The sequence below is a fragment of the Gavia stellata genome, chromosome 1 (genome assembly GCF_030936135.1).
Source record: "Gavia stellata isolate bGavSte3 chromosome 1, bGavSte3.hap2, whole genome shotgun sequence".
NCBI lineage: Eukaryota > Metazoa > Chordata > Aves > Gaviiformes > Gaviidae > Gavia > Gavia stellata.
The window spans coordinates 30,621,758-30,644,681 of NC_082594.1; the positions used below are offsets into that span (position 1 = coordinate 30,621,758).

General features: G+C 36.6%; 1 long non-coding RNA gene across 1 annotated transcript; it reads right to left on the bottom strand.

Annotated features, from left to right (window-relative positions):
• Nucleotides 1-3,948: 3,948 nt before the first annotated feature.
• On the bottom strand, nucleotides 3,949-22,847 carry LOC104257566 (uncharacterized). The gene is made up of 5 exons (XR_009484268.1): nucleotides 22,768-22,847; nucleotides 21,664-21,734; nucleotides 18,711-18,937; nucleotides 18,515-18,596; nucleotides 3,949-4,310 (listed from the first exon to the last, which is right to left on the bottom strand). It is a non-coding gene; the product is annotated as an uncharacterized LOC104257566 (long non-coding RNA).
• Nucleotides 22,848-22,924: the final 77 nt, after the last annotated feature.

Genomic DNA, 22,924 nt, shown 5'->3' on the forward strand with positions numbered 1-22,924 from the left:
ACTTTCTTTCCTTTTTATTAAGTCATACATTACACCCCAATTTATACATTCATTGACATTTCTGTTCAAGAAACAGTAGTCTGAAAGATACCTATAGATTATTGGTTTTCATGCCATTGCAATTTTAATCTAGAGCAGGCTAGTACAGCTGTAATCATTGCCAACTGGATGTAGTTCATAAGGTTACATCTGTTTTACTGAGCTAAACAGGGCCTAGGCACATGCTTGAGCTCTACCATGTGATAATCCATGCCATTTAACCATAAGCATGCTCTTTGGTATGCTTTTGGCTCAGGCCAATGAGCACTCAGGTAAGACACAGCAAGATTTGGGGAATAGCATGGGTTAGGGACTGTTCTTACTAGGCCCTATGAATGAGGCTACCCTGCTTCAGGAGAGCAGATGGGTTAGCCATGTGAATGTGAACTGTAATTTGCTACCAACTCTTGACTGGGCTATCACCCATTTTGTTTTGTTTTCTAGTACAGATGCCATCTAAGAAATTAAATGCAGCTGAAAATTGGTAGAGAGTAGGCGTACCTTCTTATGGTCCCATTACCAAACCTGTGCAAAGGATGAGAGCTGTTGGCATGGGAGAGGGATAGACCAGCCTTAGGCTGACTGTGACTTCCCCATGGCAGAAGAATTTTCAGCCTGTGAGTAGGAATGGATCTTGGCTACCTTGTGTAACCTCCAGTGGGCAGAACAGGGGTACAGAATCTGGACTCCTTCATATTTTCAGATACTTTTCTATATTATCGGTTGCCATTTTTGTTTGTTGTCTCTTCAACTATCTTTTCAAATAAATGATCTGATTTGTAGACAGTGGTCTCAGATTTCCTTTTATTCAGTATTACTCTATTGGAAGCAAAAAGAAAAATAAAAAGCTGAAAAAATTTGAAAAAAATCTGCTTTCTAGTGCTTCTTTAAAAGTTTCACATATTTTCAGATTAGCAAAACTATACTAACTAAGCGGCTAATTAGGCTTTCTCAGATAGCACCACATGGTCCAAGCTTTCTTTCCGTTTTATTTTATCTTTGCACGATGGCAAGCTTAAAAGTTCCCATGTCCAGTACCGTTTTCTTTTCTCCTACTTTATACTTCACTAAACATTTATTTACAGCGGAATCTTGCTCTCACTCTACTGCAATATTATTGCTGAACCAGCTTTCTGCTATTACTCTTCAAACTCTTTACATTTCTGTCAGTGATTTTCACAATGTTTACCCTTTTTCTGGTCTCTTTATTAAACCAGAAGTATTGTACATTCATAAGGTCTTCATTTTAGATCTAGTATCTCTTTTTCTTTTCTGATCACTATCAGATCCAGGACTGAATTAACTCTCATTACTTCTTCCAGTTGTTTTAAGTACTATAAAAAAAAATCCTCCTGTAATCTATTTTGAAACATTTCATGCATGTAACTTGAATTCCTCTTTTACAGCTTTTCACACATTTATTTTCACATACATAGCAATATATGTATGTATAATATACATATATTATGATAATATGTGTGTATATGTATCATAATGGTAGAGATCCTCATAATCCTAGAGAAAGTCAAATGAAACAAGCCTTCAACACAGTCTTCACAGATTTTGCATCTTCCATTTTCATTTGTGAAATTATTTCTGTGTCTGCCAGCCGTGTGAATTGCAGGATCTGCAAGCAGGGTGGTTGTTTTATAAATTATGCTTCCCTCTCCTTATCTTCCTTATACAGCAACAGATAGTTATATTCTATTTACATGTTAGCCAGACTTGTTTGTAATGCGATCAAAGAGCATTTCATGGAATTTGCAGTGGTACTGCACCTCTCAAGACCATATGTACCTAAGCTGTGTTTACGAACAGAAAGACCTAATTTTTCATTATTACTTCCTGCAGGACTTTATAGATGAAGTATGTTTTCAGATCTCAATGTAGCAATACTCACAGTATTCACAATATCCACTCAACTTTACTCTCCTCTTGCAAGTGTTTCCCTGTGGTTACACTTACTCATCTGCTGAAAAATCTTTCCTGTTTTGTTAGTAGTTCCTGCTATGCTTTCCTCACTGTTCTTCATATATTAAAAAGATAGACAAATCTATAGATAGATAGTTAAATCTGGTTGTTTTAACTGAGACATTATCACCCAAAAATTGCAAATCAAAAATACATAAACTTGAGTGTAAAAATAATTTTATCTTCAAACTACAACTCTAAATTTTAGATTAGTAGTACTATTAAAAAAGCAATAGTTTTGTAACTTAGCAAGCAATATCAATACAGTTCTTTCAAAACCGAAGTAATTTACTAAAACTATGCTAATTCAAGTCAGTTTGACGTACTTCCTTCTAACAATAATATGCCATTGTTAGAATTGTATTATTTGTCACGATGAGTAAGACCTTATTCCATAACTACTCTACTATAAAACGAATACAAGTATTAAGTAAGGGACTATTTCAGGATCTGTATTGTATTATATAGTTAATAGAAAGGACAAATCTTCAGTACGCAGTGGTGACTTAACTTTATGCATGCCAATTTATACCTTTTGAGGATATACCCCAGAAAATCCTAACAGGTTTCACATAGTTTTTAATATTCTTTCTTTCTTTTTGTATGGATAATTTTCATATGGCTCATTTTTACAAAATTAGTTGCAGTTGATTCATTCTAACAAAAAACTTACCGCTACTACTGTACAACACAAAACCTCATAATCAGTGTAACTGTTTTAGAGATTCCAAATTTCCTCTGCTTTCTAACCTTTGTCTGTAGTGTCATCCTCATGCTCAGTAAATGAATCTGGCAAAGAAGGTGCTTTTTTAGTGGGCTGAAAATTATGCAAAGTCCTGCTTATAACTACACTAGTTAAAAACTTTTAGGCACCATAAACTACATTCTCAGCCACACCTCCAATCATTTTCTAGGAAGTTGCTATTATTACTATTGTTGCAAATTACTGTAAGTATCAGAAGAGGCTTCACAATCATTTTTTACACATCTAAACCGGAAAGTTCTGAACGTCACTACTTGTATTTTATCATGTACTTGGCATTCCTTTTATTGCAATCCAAAGAATTCAGATTATCTAAAGAACATTTAGTATAGATAATAAAATATATAGGTATCTACCCCTCAGAAAACATTAACTTTTATTTAATAACTCTGCTACAACAAGGCATGATTTGCAAAAAATCTCCATGATTTGCAAAAAATCTCATCTCTTATGGATGTACATCTTTTCGTTGTCTTTTTTTTTAAACTTTAACTGCTTATATTACTATCAGTACAAAGCACTCTTTGCATTAGCATTTCTCTTTATCTGCAAATAAAATCTGAAAACTTCTGCTATACCATTTATGCATGCAGCATGTTTGGCTTCATTCAGACGCTCTTTTTAAGTTAGCATTCCTATATTGAACAAGTACCGTAAGTCTATATTTTTACAGGAATGTTTTTCTCTGTCCATAATTATTATTCCATTGATGTAGAAGGCAAGGTACTTTGATCCTATGAAGGCACATGTGTCATAAAAAACTTAAAATGCTGTCACGGAATTGTTAAGTTTCTTATCTGGTTTACTGGAAGTCCTAAAATCAGATCCATCCAGTGTTTAGAAGTAAATATATTCTTGAATATATATGATCATGCTTAAGGCAATATTTTAGGCAAATGGATACATACATGAGAGAAAAGTGGATCGGTATTGAACCAAAAGAGTTAGGAGGGTCCAGTGCAGCAAGGAACAGGAAACTTGAGTTAACAAAAGGAACAAAAAAAGGGAGAGGACAGAAAACTCAAGAGAAGGAGGGATCTTAAATAGGTATAAATCAAGAAAATATTACCATAGGGAGGAAGAAAATAATTTCAGCTTTTAATGTCAGACTTCACCAGTACACAACTTTTAAATTTATCCCACTTTTTGCAGGTGAGCCATGTAGGACTGAATTTTTAAAATAAAGACTAATGCTATATTTTGTTACATTTGAATGTCTTTAATATAGATTTTATATTCTTCACATTTGATTTTACATTTCTACAAACATCTTTAAATTACAAGTACATTAGGGAACCAGCACACTTTATATGAAGGCAGAAGAACAATACTTCTTGACTATTCAAAAAATTCACGAGTGCCAGATTCTTCTTTTTCTATGTCTTCACCACAGTACTATCTCTCACAGAAAATACTGGTATCAGCATCAAAGGAAAGGGTCAGCAATCTTCCACATCAGAAGTAGGACAATACTCTCAACATGGAAGGTAGGATGGTCAGAAAGGTAGCAAGTGAAAAGCTTCAGAAGAGATGGTAGCTAAAAAGAGTCAGGAAAAAGAAAAAAAAAACAGGGAAAGATAAGACAAGACCAAAAGGACAGGAAAAAACAAAATACACAGGAAATAGCAACAGTAACAATTGTGCTTCTTCATTTTAGAAACAGTACAAGAACACTGACAGAAAAGGTGGGGAACAAGGCAGCCATTCTTAAAAAGAAAGAGGTGTACAGAAAAGACCTAGTATGGTATGAAATGCTCAGTTATTCCTTTCTTAAGGTGACAGGCCACTCACTAAACTTTTCGTTTGAGCTAGTCAGTTCAAAGCAGGATTCCTGTGAAGTCAGCAGACTGAAATGGGCACCTCCAGAGGGCGATTCATCCCATCCTAAGGTCTGAATCTTAGACTCTGAATCATGTATTTGAAATGTAATTAATTTTGTGAAGTTCACTAGGTATTTGTGAACCTAGCAGCATATCTTTAAGCCAAATACTTATGGATAAGAATATCTGGATTAAAATAATATGAGAAACAGCATATTTTCAACTTCCTTTACTCTGAACAAAGAAAATTTACTAATTACTTTCATCTGCACACAACATGTAATAGGTTTGTGCTGCGTAATATTTTTTTATTACTGAACATTACTTGTGTTCACTATACTGAGCACAAAAACAAAGTCTGACCCAAATAAAAAAAGTTTGCTTTTCTATTAGGACAAATTATGTACTACTGGTGCTTTAAATTTATCTGCTGTAAGTAAAAATCAAAGCTTCACATCACTGAGATTCTATATTCCCAACATTAAGACCTGATTCAGGCAATATCACATTTAACTGATACTTAAAATGGCACTGCTGATATTTCAGTAATTTGTTACTAAATACAGTAAATACTGTTGTGAAAAAATGCTGAAATCCTGTGTCATAGTCATGGATACTTACATTAGAATGCTTATTTTAAATTAATTATAATTAAATACAAGAGTTATGGGTGAAGGGCTGGTTTTAAAGTTGGTATATAGCCCAGTCTATGTGCAGGAAGCTTCAGTGTGGAGCAGGTCTGTAGGGACAACCTCTTCATACCACCTTCACCAGCTTGCTGGGCCAGATGCAAAAACAAGACTCTGCTCCTACCGAACTGCAGTACCAAAGCATAAGTAACAGAAGAGGATGGGAAAGGGAGCTTTCCTCCTGGGCACTGATCTGGGGGCTGGAATGTATACCAAAGGGACAGTTCACAGTCTGCACTTTCTTGTTAGTACGGAAAGTCTGAGCGACATAATCCTGGGACTGTGCAATTCATACCTCATTGGAGACCTATGCATACAATGGTCTTCCATTAATGACTGTTTCAGAATACAGTCATCCTGATAGTGCCTATTACATGAGGACAACACAGAGTTGTCAGTTACAATACAATTAAAAAGACATTTTTAAAATCTAAATATTGGTCCAGTTGAAATGTGATTTTGCACTGAAGAATTTCTATGATCTAAACAATTCTAGAGTCACGTAACATAAAATAGTGTAACGCTAATGCAAAACAACATAATAGTAAGGGCTGATTATAAAATATAGCATGAAGTCTCTTATTTAGAACTTCTAAAAGTTGTATCTGCATTTAATTTCATTTTGCTTTTAGAATGAACACAGAAAGTACAGCTATGTCAGGTTTCAGTATTTGTATCTTCACTGGGTGCCCTTAAAAACTGCTGCCCAGTGACGCAGACACTGCACAGAAAAGAGAACCGTATCACACAGCAATTTATAGCATAATTCTTATGCAGACCTATCTCTCTATCAGCAGAAATTAATACACTACCTTCCACAAAGTAGATGTTACCCCTCCAAAATTATTTGTGAATTGGCACCATAAGGCCTCGCCCTGCTCCACCCATATTCACTGTTTCTGTCCCAAGTCAGCAATGTGGCAGTTTTAGAGGGGATGCTACTCTGCTGTACATCAGCTCGGGGCTCAGTTACACTGAAGTGTTGCTCAGGTGGACAGTTAAGGCGTTTTATGCATACCACGAAGTGAATATAAGAAAACGGGAGGTGTCTATATCTGTATTTAAAAATAAGTGAGTTTTTAGCATGGTAATTCATGAAGACCAGTTATAGTCACTATATAAATATTAGTTAATTGCTCAGTTTAAAAAGTACATCATTTCCCTAAACATTTACTCTGCTATAATACCATGTATACTCATGGGAATCATGCAGTAACTAAGCACGTAAGTGAACAAATTACTAAATTAAACTTTTTTATTTTATTTTATTACAGCTTATGGATGAAATCCACACACTGATGCCTAACCTGTAATGAAAGCCAATGTAAGTAATCCATTGTTCTACAGCTAGATCTGGTTATGAATTGACTTTGCCTAGTCCTGTTGAAAATCAAAACTGCTAATTAATCATTATTCAATTTCAGCATTATTACAATTATGTTTTGCACACAAATTGTGCCACTTTTAAGTGTTATTGCCTGTCCACCTGCCCATGCTCTGCTCCTAATGCTAGTGACTAGACTTAACAACAGAAATATATATTAAAAACTGGCTTTGATTTTTTGATGTCTAATAGTGTTTTTTTTAAGAGCTAACTTAGGAAGACAGAACATTGGGGTAGTCATCGTATTCTAGTAGATAATGCATTTTGTGATTCAGGTTGGCTCTGAAAGTCAATTTAAAGCCTTCCTTAGAAGCAACCGTTATAAAGCAAAAATGCACGGAGAGTAAAGTACAGCTCAACACAGCAGTTAGTCAGAAAGCTGAAGTCTCAATCTGTTTTCCATGCAAGCATAAAACATAACATGTCTGTGCACTAAATACAAAATATTAGTATAAATACTTACCTGACTCCTCCCTTTTCACCCTATTATTTCTCCTATGCTCATTACATTGTTTTTCATCTTTCCCTTCCTTCTGTAAAGGAAAATAATTTCCTCCTCTCCATTTCAGTTTCTTCCTTTCACATTTGCTTTTTCCTACTCACCTGCACAATTTCTGAAATTCCAATATTTAAAAGGGCTATGGATCCAATCCTGGGGTGAAATACCAAGCCCTGAAAGCTTTTAGCATGGCTGAAGATCAATGACTTAAAATTTAAGTGTTTGTGTTCTCTCATTTCCAACAAAGATATAAAATCACCAGAATAAAGTTTAGCAATGAAAATCTATTAAGATAACTGTAATCTTAGAATGAGATCACCATTCTGTGAAGAGCTATGCTCATACAGCAAAACACAACAATGATTTTTACTGATTTGGAACTATGTTATTATCTCTGATATCTTATTTTTATGCTTAGCTGTTACGAGAAGCGCATCTCCACTTCTCTCCTTTAGTAGCCATTTTAAATGATGCACTGAATGCTTCAGCAAATGAAATTATTCATATCTTTAAATACTTTATAACCAGCTTATGATAAGATATTTAGAAGGAGATAAAAATAGCTAGAATTAAGACTAGCATATTGTATACAAATGTAAATATTTTTTCTCCTGTAGCGATTCATAAACAACATTTATTACCTGTATCCATGACATACATTTTTAGATGCCAGCTCTTCTAAACACAAAATCCATCTTTACAAGATTTTTTTCAAGTAACTTAATAGCCATTATATCAAATGTTGTTTCACACATAGTATCAACATTTGATGTTTCACTGACATGATAACAGAAAGTCAGCTCAGTATAAGTTACTTTGTAGAGGATACTGACAAAACTTCAAGGTGTAACCTCTCAGTAATCATGAACTCCTGCAGTCTTTAAAGATAAAATGATACATGACAAGCAACAAGAGTAGAGCCAGTTTTTAGGGACCAACATTGACTAACTAAAAGACTGATCTCTGTATTCGCTATAAAAATCTGCGCAAGAAAGGAACACCAAAATAGTTTTCCATCAAAATGTACCCTTTAACAAAAAAAAAAAAAAAGAGTATGCTTTATTTTATTGTTACGGTGACCTTACTACCTAACCTATTTGTATTGTCAGGTGCTGAAAGGCTTATTAATTACTGAATTTGAAACTTTTACAGAAATCATGCTTTTGGCTAGCTAAGTTTAGTCACAGACATAAGTATGCAATCATATATTAAGAAAGAAAACTGTTAAATAAAAGCTTAAGACTTATGAAAAGATCTGCGCCAACCACCCCTCCCTTCCCCCCCCCATTTAAAAAACCCCTTGCAGTTAGGGGGATGCCCTAAGACATTGGCTTGCAATCTTTCTGCAGACTCTTCAGTCTTCATGAACAACTTTTAAGGGATCTGCAAAATAGTAATTATGAAATGCAACCATCCTGTCAATAAGCTTCAACTTATCACCAATAGGTGCAATCATCCACTGGATTTATTTATTTATTTTTAGGAAGGTCATAGGTCACAGAAAAATGCACATCAAAGGGACAAGGCTTTAGAAATCCAAGATTTTTTATGCTGTTTAGTAAGACAAACATTGTCTAAAAAATCATAATTCATCATGTGGAAAAAAATGATCACATTCTAATGACTACTACAGGAAAAGGGGAAAACGAACAGAAGAATTCATCTATGACCAGCAGATTTCAAATGATGGGACAAGTCCCACTTGGAGAAGATGCAAACTGTATGTTGGAAAGGAGAGGCATTATTATTTTGCACCCAGCACTTCCACAGCATCTCATTTGAGTCCCTTTTTAATTGGCACTGGTGAGACCACACCTCGAATACTGTGTTCAGTTTTGGGCCCCTCACTGCAAGAAGGACATTGAGGTGCTGGAGCGTGTCCAGAGAAGGGCGACGAAGCTGGTGAGGGGTCTGGAGCACAAGTCTTATGAGGAGCGGCTGAGGGAACTGGGGTTGTTCAGTCTGGAGAAGAGGAGGCTGAGGGGAGACCTTATCACTCTCTACAATTACCTGAAAGGGGGTTGCAGAGAGGTGGGTGTTGGTCTCTTCTCCCAAGTGACAAGTGAGAGGACAAGAGGAAATGGCCTCAAGTTGCACTAGGGGAGGTTTAGATTGAATATTAGGAAAAATTTCTTCACTGAATGGGTGGTCAAGCACTAGAACAGGCTGCCCAGGGTATTTAAGACATGTAGACACGGTGCTTAGGGACATGGTTTAGTGGTGGACTTGGTGGTGTTCTTTTCCAACCTAAATGATTCTATGATTCTATTCTATGATTCATTTGCCTGTCTGCAACTGCAGTGCAGAACCCAATAGGCAGGAGGCAGAAGAAAGTATAGTGGAACAGAAAGGAAGCTTTAGATTGGAGGGATTTGTGGGACCATTTGTACCTTTGTGTGTAACTGTTCCTGGAGTAAGCAGGAAAGCAGGTTTTCTACTTAAAAGGGTCATGTGCAGGAACTGGAGAAGAAGCTGGGGTTCCAAAAGACACAGGGAAGGACATAGCTAGGGCAAGTGTGGAGTGAGCTAGATTCAGGTAGAGAGCTGTAGCCATGTTCTGTGGTAAAGTGACTTCCAATTGACTCCAATATATTTATCCAACTGTGATCTCTCCAACTCTTATAGAAACCCTGTTCTAATCCCTATTCCAAATTCTTTGTTCACATACACTTATCCCCAGTCCTACCCATACACCACATCGCTGGTTCAGTACCCATATGCCTTGCCTAGACTCATGCATCCCGCTCTCCTGTCACTCACAGATAACACCAGGAAATAACTTTTTTCCACACTACAGCAGAAGTCACTCTCACCTCCCTTACATGTTCCTTTCTGATACAAGGCAAAGATTCCCCTCCATCCCATATTCAGCTAGTTGCTTAAGCCTGAGCAAGACAACTTCAGAATCATGTAAGTTAGCAACAAGTATTAGCAAGATAATATAAAAACATGCACAAACCCCCTCATTTTCCATATATGTATCAAAACACACGAGTAAGAAATATGGAACAAAAAAAAATGTACACAGAGCATGCTCGCCTGTCAACTTTCCTTAGTTCCTTTTAGAACACTATTGTCAGTAACGTTTGTTTCCAGTATTTTGTTTAAATTTCATAGAATACACTACAGTAATTTTAGATTAGACAACTGATTTCTTCAGAATAAACATATTTATAACATTTGAATAAGGCTTATAATTTGGCATTTCTCAAATTCAACACCACCATAATTCCTAACATAAAGATGTGCAGTGTGTTGGAAAAGACAACATCTCTACAAATTACTTATGGATGTGCTTGTACGGTACTCAGAACAATGCGAAGTAACCTATGTCAAGGGCAACTAAAAGCACTGACAAGACAAACACTTTATGATTCTGGAAAATTTTCAATAGGAAAAAAAAGGTAATAAGAGATCTGAAATGAGGACAAAGAAGATTTTTACAGTGTAAAATTACCATTCAGGGAGCTGACATAAATTAAAATAAGTTGGTCAAAGAGAACTGGGATTTTATAAAAAGTAATAAACAGATATTGTAGTAAGACATGCTAATACTTGTAAGGAAAGTTTATGTCTGTTGATAATGACAGAATAGAAAATTTTAAAATCTGTTTTTCTGGCAATGAGAAACCTGAGGTTAATGCTACCAGGCTGCTCTTCCTGGCTCCTTTCGGGGAACCTCTCACTGTTGCTTCTGGTGGAGAGGCATGCAACCTATCTAAAGCTGAGAAAGTGGGGAGTTTTCATACACTCCAGAACAGTGGTTCCCATATTTCTGGAACAACAGATTGTTATCAGCCCTTAACATTTTTCAAAAACCACCACACACCCATCTGATCAAACTTTTATTTGGAAACACTATTTAAAACACTGTTAACTATGGTTTAGCCAAACAGCTGTTCAACTTATCATAGCCTTGTAGTCCACCAGGGGTTTGTGGACCACAGCCTGGAAACCATTCCAGCTGTTTCAAAGGTACAATGATATCTCCTACTCCATCCCTCCCTCCAGACCTTCTGGTTGCTGCGTGAAACATTTCTGCTTCTTTACCTGATTTCTCCTGGGATTAATTTTAGGGCCTGCTACTGCTTTTAGCTTTCTGAAGTAGCAGCAAACTGGCATTCTCCATTGCCCACAGGTTTGTAAACAGCAGAAGTAAAACTGATCTACCCATCCATAATACTGCTACTGCCAGATAAAGGAACAAACAGAAGCAGAGGATAAAAAAATTTCTGCAGATTTAGGAAAATGGGTCCAGTTTACATTTGATTCATGTTTGAAAATTTATCATCAATCAATGAGGACTACAAACTTTTATTTACAGAAAAGCTATAATTCTGCACAGGTTGGATTTTGGCCACAACTGGTTAAGGACAAGTGGAGTTTTCAAGACCAGTAAACAGTTGGGTTTTGTGCACTTGAAAAGATGTATCCACAAAACTATGGCAGATAAAACTGGTGCTAAGCAGCCTTTTGCCATCTTAAAGATCACCTAAATTAAACAAAACAGTGGACCCTTGTTCTTCTATTACAAGAAACAGGGAGTTATAGTCCCCTATTAAACACTTCCATGTATTCATGGTTTTAGAGACCTTTCTCACGTTACCTACTCCTAAGTCAACATTCTTCCAAACTGAGGAATCCTGATCCATTTACTGTCCCTGAAGGAGAGCTACGCCATACCTCTTAGTCATCCTTTTCTGTATCATATACAGTTCTCATCAATGCTCAAAATTGACCAATATGCCAATACCACTTCTCTGTTTCAAATACCATTTTGCCACTTTTTGCTAGCATCAACTCCATCCAGAATGATTTTAGGAAATTAGCAGGAGCTGCTAAAAATCCATGCAACCACCAGTAAGATGGCTTGAGAGCCCTGGCTTCTCACAGCAGCAAGATACCACCGATCAGTTTAATAGTGATATTCCACCCCTGTGACAGGCAGGAACTCCAAGATCAAAACCTGTATTTTAAGCTCATCGGGGCTGCGAAGCCCTGAGAAACAGGGAGGAAGAATCTTCTCTTCAACTTGCAGCCCCTGCTGTGGTTATAAAGAACAGCTACAAGTCCCTGCCTTGCTGAGTGGTAGGACTGGTCACAGCCTGCTGCGCTCACAGCTTACGCGGTGATGGCTGCTGTAATCCAACAGCCACTGCCTCTCTCTGCCAATAGATATGGCTGAACAGCAGGGTCAACAATACCTGGCCTCTGTGACTGCCATGGCCCCTGGATCACCACAGGTCCTGCTGCGAGATCCTTCTGCAACTCTTCAGAGTCAACATTAGGTCTGACTCCAACTGAATATTTTCCTTTTATCATCTGCAATCTTTATAACTGCACTTTTTCAGACCATTTAGGAACAGGTGGACCAGCAAAAGTGCCAGTACAAATCTTTGTGAGATGGCATTGTTAAAGCTGCCCATTAGCTGCTATACTGCTCCTTATCTGGTAACCTTTTACTAATTCACAAAGAATTTTAGGTAACTCAATACTTCCTTTTGTTAACTGTCTTTGGTTACAGAGCTTTTTTAAAACTTTTGGGTCACGCTTTCCTGTGTATCTGTTGACTTCTTCAAATAACTAGCAAAGCTGTAAGACAAAACTACCTTGTACAAAAGCCAAGATGATGGTTGCCTATTACACCTATCCATGTTCCTATTAATTACATTCTTTATCACATTCACTGGCATTTTGCCTGTCATGGTAGTCAGACTTATTAGTCTATTAGTCCACGATCAACCCTAGAGCCCTTTTTAAAACCAGTGTCACATTTGTTACTTTCCATTCCTCTGTTATCAAGGCTAATTTATGTGATAGATTATATAACACAGTTCATGGCTCACCAATTTAATTTCTGAATTTCTCTAGACTACTGAATGAACCACATGCTATCTGGCAATATGTTAATGTTTATTCAATCAATTTGTTAAAAAAATTTTTATTGCTATTTCAAATCTGAAATATTCCCTATAAAGAACAATTTTTATGTGGGGATGTTCCTAATCTCCCTGTAATAAACCTTGCCAATGCAAAGAGTTGATTTGTTTCTTTCTGCAATGCCTTTGTCTTTAAATATTCTCTTAATCCACAATTATCTATTGAACTCACCTCCCTACTAGCAAAATTTACACTTGAAAAAAACTTTTTTTTGCTTTTAGGATTTTAGCCTGCTGCACTTCAAAATCTGTTTGTTCTGCCTTACAACAGGTCTACATTTAACTTGCCAGAATTGTGCTCTTTTCTGCTTTGCTTGCTTGGATTTCACTTTTTGAAAAACCTCTTTTTATTTCTAGTAACTTCCTTTACTGTTCAGTTGTATTGGACAATTCTTATTCAGTTGGGTTAGAATCAGAAAGCAAAGTCCCCGTGTCTCTTTTAATATTTATTTAAACTGTATCTTCATTTGTATGCAATTCTTCTTTTTTAAACAATACTGGACTTTTTTTTATTTTAATCTTTTTCTCTCCTACGAGAAACGTATGTATGATATGAGATACCGCTACTGAATGGCTCTTCTATAGTCACTTCTTGTGTGCTAATCTAGACTAAATTGAGGGCTATCCCCCCTCTTCTGGATTCTCTAGGTGGTTTGCTCAAGAAGTAGTTCTTGATGATACCTAAAAATACAGCCTGGGCATGATGGCCTAATGTGGCCTAATGTTAAGTTTATCCAGTCTATATATAGATAACAGAGAACTCTTGTTATGATCAAGCTTTCAGCTTGTATAGCATCTCCAGTCTCCCACAGTATTTCACAGTCACTGTCTCCATCCCATCAACTAGTCCAGAGCTCTTACTAGACTTCTCCTATTCAGATACAGAACCATTTGCAATTATGTTTTGTGGTTTATTCTGATAAAATTAACTTATTTCACTATGCTTTCTTTGGTATATACAGTGCCATTTGTCTGCATAGTCCAATCTACCATCTCTGTATCAGCTAGGCACTAAACATTCTGTCATCTCTGTATAATCTATACTCTGACATTTCAGTGACCCTTGGAATGAAAGAGAAGGGATACATGCAGACCCACTTCCAGAAAGAGGGTGACATACCTGGGGAATTCCTGATGGAATTCATGCTTACCATTCTTCTGAAGAATCATTACCTTCAAGGCACAATGGAAACGGAGCACTAGGAGATAGCAATGTACCAAGATACCAAATCAAAACTAGTGTAGGTTCCTTCTCAACAGAGATCAGATGGCATTTGAAAAAAGACTGACCAACAGCATGGCTGGAACAACTGCTTGTGGTTATTCAAGATTTCTGTACCAAGAGATGCTGTGTGAGGAAGGGAATGCACTGAGGAGCAGAAGGATGCTACGGAAGTACAAAAGGTCCTTTAACCTCTTGCACACACTGCAAAACTTTGTAATATTTGCATTTACTTCCTTCTATGAGAAGGGAAAGTCTGTTCTTACTGCTGTGGAGTGGAGAAGAGAAGAGAGGGATGCTTTCACAATACAATGCCAGTAGCTATTGACTTGGGTTTGACAGTTGAGAAGGTCTCTGGGGCTAGCATTTTATCTGTTGGCTGCAACTCACTTCTTCTTTCCCTTTTGTGAGGCCTCTGGTTGGAGCACCTTCTTTCTGCATTAAATATAATGTGACATAGCAGAATCCAACAGCTACACTGCAGTATCCAGTGGGTATTCATTATTATTTATTTGTATTACCATAAATCTTGGGAGGCCTCACCCTGGACCACTTCTCATTATGCTGGGCCACGAATAAACACACAACAAAAAGTAGATGTACTTGAGTTCTACATAAAGAGACAACAGAGAGATTATGGCAGAGTACAAATGCAATGACACAGTACTACTGTGATAAGCGTTGGCATTAATATACCTGCAATATAACTGTTGTCTAGTTGGATTGTTTTAAGTTTCACAGTATTCAAAACTTTTAAGAAGATATTTAAAGGAAGATAGTGAACAGTTCTGTTTACGAAGAAGTCAACCAATACATGAGAGGCAGCTGAGGAGAAAACATCCAGTGTGGTCTGAAAATTTAACGACTGAATGATGGAAGGTGGCATCATATGTTGATCAAAACCAGAGTCAACCTCTTGATACTGAAGGAGAGGTATCAGGTAGAAGTAGTCTTGATGGGCCTTGAAAATAAAGACAGATAGCTTATCTTTATTGCTTTAAACTGAAGGAGGAAATTGAAAATACCACAGGAGTAAGTTTGGAAACTGATATTTACAGCAAAGTAGCACTTTGACTAGATAACGAGCATGGCAAGACTGCATTTGTCAAGGCAAAAGAAAAAGATTCTCTAATAAAGACATGATCCATGGAAAACTTGGATGAAAAATATAATCATCTGACAGAGAAGAAAGACCATCCTTACAGGGTTGGAAAAAGATTCCCAAAACTCAGATTCAGCCTAGATTTGAGGACTTAAAACAAACGACAGCATCATGGTGTCATTCACAGAGGATGCAGAGAGGTTTTTAGGGCCTCAACCTAAATATGAAGAAAACCTACTAACAAAAGACCAATAGTTGCAACTGGAAATAAAGAACTGAGGGCACTACTGGAGAAAATTTTCATGCATTAGATCTGCTTAGGAGTGGCAAAGAAGATGGGAGGAGGTATATGAAACACATAAAACATTGTTTTTCCTTAAATACTGTGAAATGAGAAAATTCTTTCATGTCACATTTATTACTAACTTATTACAGCTATCTATACTACCACGTTTTGACTTTCCAAGAGTTGAAGAAAAACAATGTTCATGACGTTATAATATGATGGGTGCCTCATTCGACATAAACAAAAACATGCTACATCCAGCTTGAAGACAGGACAGTCATGATACAAGCCAAGCGCAAACAGCAGCAGAGAAAAAGACCTCACAACTTAAGCTTACAACAACTAGCATGCTCAATGTTCAGGCATATTCCTTTGCTCTTCCTTCTTAGTGCACAGGACCAGGGCTATCACCTCGGTTTGCCTCTAAAGGAAACTTACTCTCTGTTGCTGTAGTTTTGTATTCTAACTCTTAAGTATACCCAAGGCCACACAATGTGTAGCTGTGTAGCAAATACCCACTTCCTACGTTCCACAACATCAACACCTTCTCTTGATATCTGCTTTCTTGCCGTTCTCCTAGTTTTAGTGATTTACGGCATCACAGCATGGGTTAAACCAAAGAAACAATCAGAGCAGGTGCTCAACAATGGGGGTTAGCAGCAGTGAGTAGTGGAGAGCTGATTACAGCAGGAGACAAACAATATTTGTAGCAGCACTACCACCCAAAGAACAGAGCTATGCCCTGACATTATCTCCCTCAAAGTACGGGGAAGTTGCCACCTCAGGAAGGAGAAGCAGTCAAAATCTGGGTGATCCGTCTCTCCATGATGAGTGAAAAAATTGGATACATATGAAACATGCAGGGGACTCCTCGTACCCCATTCACTAGCATGTCACTTTCCTCCCTTTTCTCCTTTGAAACTAGATCTATTCTGAGGCACTTCTTTTGACCTTGTTCGGGGCAGGGCAGGTATGGCTACAGGGCCGTGTTTGGGGCTTTTTTGCAATCACCTAATCTCCCTCTCCTTTTCTTTCTTTTACCCAGTTTAGTGCAAGTAAGAATAAATATGGCCAATAGGATTAAAAGGTGAAAACAGTAAACCAATAGGTCTAAACATTTTAAAAACAAAATATGCTGATCAAGATTTTTTATGCAAAATGAAACATCCAATGTTCTCAAATCTTGATTTCATTTCATATTGAAAAATCTCAATTTCATTTATATTGCAAAATCTCAAAAGAATCACTGTTAAGTTTTTAAACTAGAACTTTGAAAATTCCTATCCTGTAACGAACATAATGAAATTGTGTTTTGAGCACTGTTGAAGAGGGTACATTTCAAAATCATTAAGTTCTGTGTTTGAACAAGAAATCATGGTTTCTACTTAGCACTAAGTGTAGTTTAGCATACATAATCGATTGTCCTCTGTTCTTAGTTGTAACCATCATCTCAAATCCCCAATGTATGCAGGTAATTCCCAACTAGTCACTGAGTCTTCTTCAAAGCCCATATACTCCCCTCCAACAGAAAAAATCTTTTAGAGAAAAACACTTACTGAAAGTATTTAACTTAAATCTATCCCTTATTCAGTGCGATGAGAAATACCAGTAGCTATGCATTTAGTTCTCCTTTCAGGCATATTATTGCCATCCATTTTCTGGTTTTTGGGTTTGTTTGTTTTGTTTTGTTTTGTTTTTAAATTGGACACTCTCATCTGCTTCTGATCTGAGTTTATGATTTCTTCTTTGGTCTTGCTCTTTCTTCAAATTACTTTCATTTCATGCTGCTCTTGTGCCAAGCAAAAAAAATAATCCTGTCCTCCTTAATCTTTACTCACCAATTATTACCTGTGTCCTTACTCCATGGGAAAGAATCTCTAACTGTCCTTACATACAACTCCTCTAGACCTTTACAGTCTTCTAATAATGATTCACAAATTCAACAACATTTCCAGTTCTTCCATTTTTCAGATACTAAGACCCCATTGAAAACATTATTGTATTTGAAATACAACAGAAAGGAAATACAGCACCATAAAAAAGGGCACGGAGTTTATAATACCCCTTTTGTTATAGAGGGAAAACACCTACACGTAGTTTTTGCTCATTTGGATATAAAAATAGGAGCCATAGCAATGACTGTACCCATAGCTACAGGAAAAGAACTTCCTCCTTAATCCAAGCATAGATATTTATAGTTATTTTGGGTGAATCCACTGACATATGATATGGGTAATTATTATTGATTAAGCACAAGGTACTTAGGTACAATAAAATATGTACTTCCTGCTTAAGACTATAGTTAATCAGCATGAATGATCAAATTCACTCATAATGCCAGCTCAGTTTAGTTTAATTTAACCAAGTTACATTGACACAAGTATAAGTGTACATTTATTAACATTTCAACGTTCAACTCAGCAAGACAATTAGGCTAGTAAATCTGTTTGCAGTATCTACACAAATATTGGTGGTATAAACAGTTTTTATAGATCTATGAATTTCAAAAAGTTTATGGCTGAAAATACAGGCAAGTCAGAGACCCACTATTCTGAAAATAAAAAAACCCAAACAAATCAGAACTCCCTACCTAATAGCAGTATGGAAGGACTCCAGGTTCACATGGTGAACTACCCAAGAAAAATTTAATCCTTAGTGGATATATTGTACATATTTTCTAAAAAGAACTGAGGTCAATTGTCGTAAGTCAAACCTCTTGTTTCACCTTTTTATCATTATTAGTCTGTCAACATCAGTAAAGACTAACTATTGAAAAAGTCAATCATTTCAATGTACTTACAGCTGAATTTTCTCATCATGTGACCAACTATCCACAAAGCCTCAGTGCCATTAAGAAGTTTTGAGGAATATATTATTTGGTACTGCCAAAAAAACATAATTAAAAGAATGCATGTAAATGATATTAATTTTCTAATTAGAAATGTTTTATGATTATTTCATGTCTAAAGTACATTTGGGGGAAAAGCAGGACTTACATTATCCCAAAAGGCAGGTTCCAGCACAATCAATGATACACTGATAGAATTCACAGTAAGGAGTCACAGTAGGGTCCTGATCTTGCAACTGAACTTTCACAAAAAGAACCCTGCACTATGGCAGAATCTCCTTAATTTCAATAGGGCCCTACCCACAGATAATCAATTACAGAGTCCGCCTATGTGGAAGTAACAACAGCGAGAACAGGACCTGTTCCTCCACACACCTGCAAAAATATCAGGATAAAAAAATAAAATTAGTCATATGCAGCAAAACCTACTGATAGCCTGTTTTATTACAGCATTTAGCACATAATAAAGGAGATCCATACATCTTTAAGTTGTATATTATTTATAGGAATTTTTAGCTCCTCCTTTAAAGAATGTTGGCTTAAAATTGCTTATGGATTTTACATGTAGTGACAGCACATTATGGGAGCTTTTACTGCTATATATTTGAAATATAATTTTTTAATTATTATTTTCTAAAAACTAAGTAAGCAAATTGCTTTTTAGTGCTTAAGCCTTCTTAAAATCTGTCACACAACACCCATTTTGGGGACACAGCATAGGCCTGTGAATTTATTGAAATCTTCATGATCATGAAAGTATCTGGCCACATATAGCAGCATCCAAGACCAAGGTCTTAGAAAATAACGTGATAAAAAGCAGTTTAGTATTAGGCATTTTTAGACTAAAAAGGGTCAGCTTTTTTAAACAAAAAATCCTTCCTAAAATAAACTGTAATTAATTATTTTCTAAGTTTAAGCTCTTAGTGAACACCATTTAAAACACAGGAAGCACACAACATAATGTTAAACAAGAATATACCACCACTTTGCTGTTCACACAAAACTTAGCATTCATGATTTGACCTTACTGTTCTTATTAAAAACACATCTATGTTGATCTTTAAAAGGAAAATATTATAAGTTACAATGTTTTTATATATTATAAACCATTTAAAAAGAGGTTAGCCATAGGTTCCATGAAATAATATTTAACTGGTGACACTATGCAAGAGTACTGGTGATAAAGGTTGTAAGAACAACCACTACATCCTAGAAACATGCAGAAGACTTCCTTTAATACAGACAGCATTAGGGAAACAACGATATATTTCTAAAAAAAAAAAGCTGGGACCAAATGAAAGGATTTGAGAATCCAACAGAAGAACCAAAAGTTCCATATAAGTGGAATGCAGTATTTTCTTTTTTTTTTTTTTTTTTTCCCTTAATGAGCAGGTTTTCTCTTACTGGCTTTGATTCTGTGAAACAACTGACATGAAAATAATCAGAAAATGGAGAAGGGTATCACAGTTTTTTTGTTCCTTGCTGCCAGGTCGATGGTTTTCAACTGGGCAGGAGGACAAACGAAAAAAATTAAAATACACATTTCAGACTTCATGACAAATTTCAAGGCAATTGTCTTACAATATTGAATTGGAAATGTTTCTCCTCATGTTACTGCTTTTAAATTTTAAGTTCCATATGCATGACTCTTAGGCTTCTGTTATTCTGAGAAATTCAACTGTTTCTAAAGAACAGTGCTACAGTGCTAAGTTCTGTTTAAAAAGTGTTATAAGATATCTTGACCCCTGTCTAACATTACGCAGAAAATTTAAAAAAGTCAGACATCTGCCAAGTTAATGCTGCCTACCTGAGCCTGCAAAGTGAGTGAACCAGTACCTCTGGCAAGTGTAATCTGCCCATTTCTCACCGACTAAGAAGAATGGACAGACCATACCTTTCAGAACAATCGCGGTGCCCATAATCATGCAGCTACAGATTTAGCATTTCCCAAGTTGCAATGCAGTGTGGTAACTTGATGCAGCCAGATCCTAATATTGTTTTCTGTCCCTGTGCCTAGCTCCACATCTTTCTTCACAAAGGAAGTTAATTGCAATACAATGCATGTTTCCTGCACTGCTCCAAGAGTGTAGGTTGTAGGATGGATCAGGGACATATAGCTGCAGTCTAAATTACAGTCAGTTTCTGGGGAGAGCTGAAAACACAGTTTTACAATTTTGACAGCCTAAGGAATAGCTCAGAGCTGACATCCAAACAGTCAAAGAAATGAAATACTGAAGCTGTCTCAACAGTTCCCTTCTCTGACATGGACAGGAAAAACATGCATCTAATCCAGGTATAGAAACTACCATAAAATGGAATGATTCACAAGTCGTTTGGGAGACTAGAAGACCCTGGCAAAAGCAAGGTTTTTTTCATGACTAGCAGAAGTAATGAAGTCTAGTTACCTATCAGCGTGCATCCCAGACTGACACTACCCTGGCTGGTTTCTCATTCCCTTCTAAACAGATTTTCCTAAGTTCCTGCAGAAAACACCAGCTTCTGACTTCTAGGAGAAAAAGAGGCAGCTCACATTGTGGCCAGGTCTGAGCTTCACATGCGCTGACTGGCAGACCAACCAAGCATGCTGACGGGCAAGTCAACAGGTTGAACAGAACAGAAAATTTCTGAGCCCATGCTGCAGCTTTTTCTACCCCAGGGGCACTATTTTGAGTCCTTTCTCTACTCCCAGCTGCTAAGTTTCACTCAAATTGTAGAAACTTGCCTTTGTGACCTCTACCTCTATACCAAATGCAGTTGAAATTAAACAATGGATTCAAAAGTTATTAGGAGACAACACAATCCTATATATCTTGTTTTGTTCAGAAACTGGGTGTGAAAAAACTGCAGCATAATCACTGTGAAAATAACTAATGAATTTTGTGTCATTTATTGTTTTCATTCAGGAGTTACACCACAAACTCAGCTATAACAGAACACAGATTTTTACGTGGTGATAGCATAAACGAATCCAGAGAATGTAGAGACTGTTTCAAGAAGACTGGCTTTGTTTTGCCACTGTAAACAGGGCCCTAAATATATCTTGCTTCATAAAGGTGAAAATTTAACAGAAATAAAATTTTATATATATTTTTTGAACTTACCAAGACTGTAGTTGACTGCCCTTCATGGAGATTCCCACTTCTCTTCCAATTCCATGCTGTCTCTCCTAAGGCTTAAGAGAAGTTCAGTGATACATAGCTCAATAAAAGAACAGTGACATTAGGTCTAATGAACCTATCCAGTATACCTGGCCTTTTATTTTGTGGGGGTTTTAGTTGGGGTTTTGTTTGGTTTTTTTTTAGAATAAGCAAAGTGATTTTTAAAGAATCACTTTAAAATCCTGATCCTACTGCCTAGATCCAGATCCTGATATCCCAATTTAGGGAATGCTTTTTAATAATATGCAAGTCCCAGTTCCCTTTTTTATAAACAACACCCACAGTGCTCTGCTTACCCTCTCTACTGATCTAGCGCTAAATTTTGACTTGTGCATTTCTCACCAAAAAGGCAGAGTTGAAATCAGAGGGTTTTATTTGTTGTTGGGTTCCAGGAACTGATGAAAGAAGGGAAGAAACTGAAAAAGTATAATGACCTCCCCAAAACTCCAGTGAAAAGAAGAGAGACAAAGAATAATAAGTATGGAAAAGTTAATAGAAAACTGGACATTAGAGGAAAGGTTAGCAGGAAACAATGGGTATAAGAAGAGTCAGGGAAGTGAAAGTGATTTAACCAAAAAGGGGATGGAGTAAAAGAAACAAAATTATCTTCTCAGCAGAGCAATGAGAATGGGCTTTTCAAAACTGTTTGACATTGGCCTATCTCTTACTTCAATAGAAGAAAAGAATTACATCAATTCCAGAAATGCTTTAGGAAAACCTTTAAGCCACTTAATTTGAACCATTTAACTTTAAGCATATGGAGTATGTAAACTCTGCTCAGCTAAACAACTAAAGAAGTGCTTAAATTTGAAAATAAATTTAAATCATCTTGTAATCACTCACTATGTCTGTAGCATCGAGTGTGCATTCAAATCTGAGCCCCAGCTCCTTACCATGCTAAAATGCAGACTCACACTTTGGTGCTAGTCTGGATCCAGCCTATTGGTTATCAGATAGGCAAAGTCAAGCACAAGACACAAGGGACTAATGTGGATTCAAACTGTTCTCTCAAAAGCCATACTCATGCAAGTATTGTGACTTACGTACAAGATTAATTGTTTGATGAAGTAGAACGTAAATAATTAAGTACTTAAAGTTAATTCAAGAATCAGGTCTCAAAAAGAAAACGTGGCTGAGAAAGGAAAAAGAAAGAGATTGTTGAATCTGTATTAAAAATAAATGATCTCTGGGTTATATCTCAATG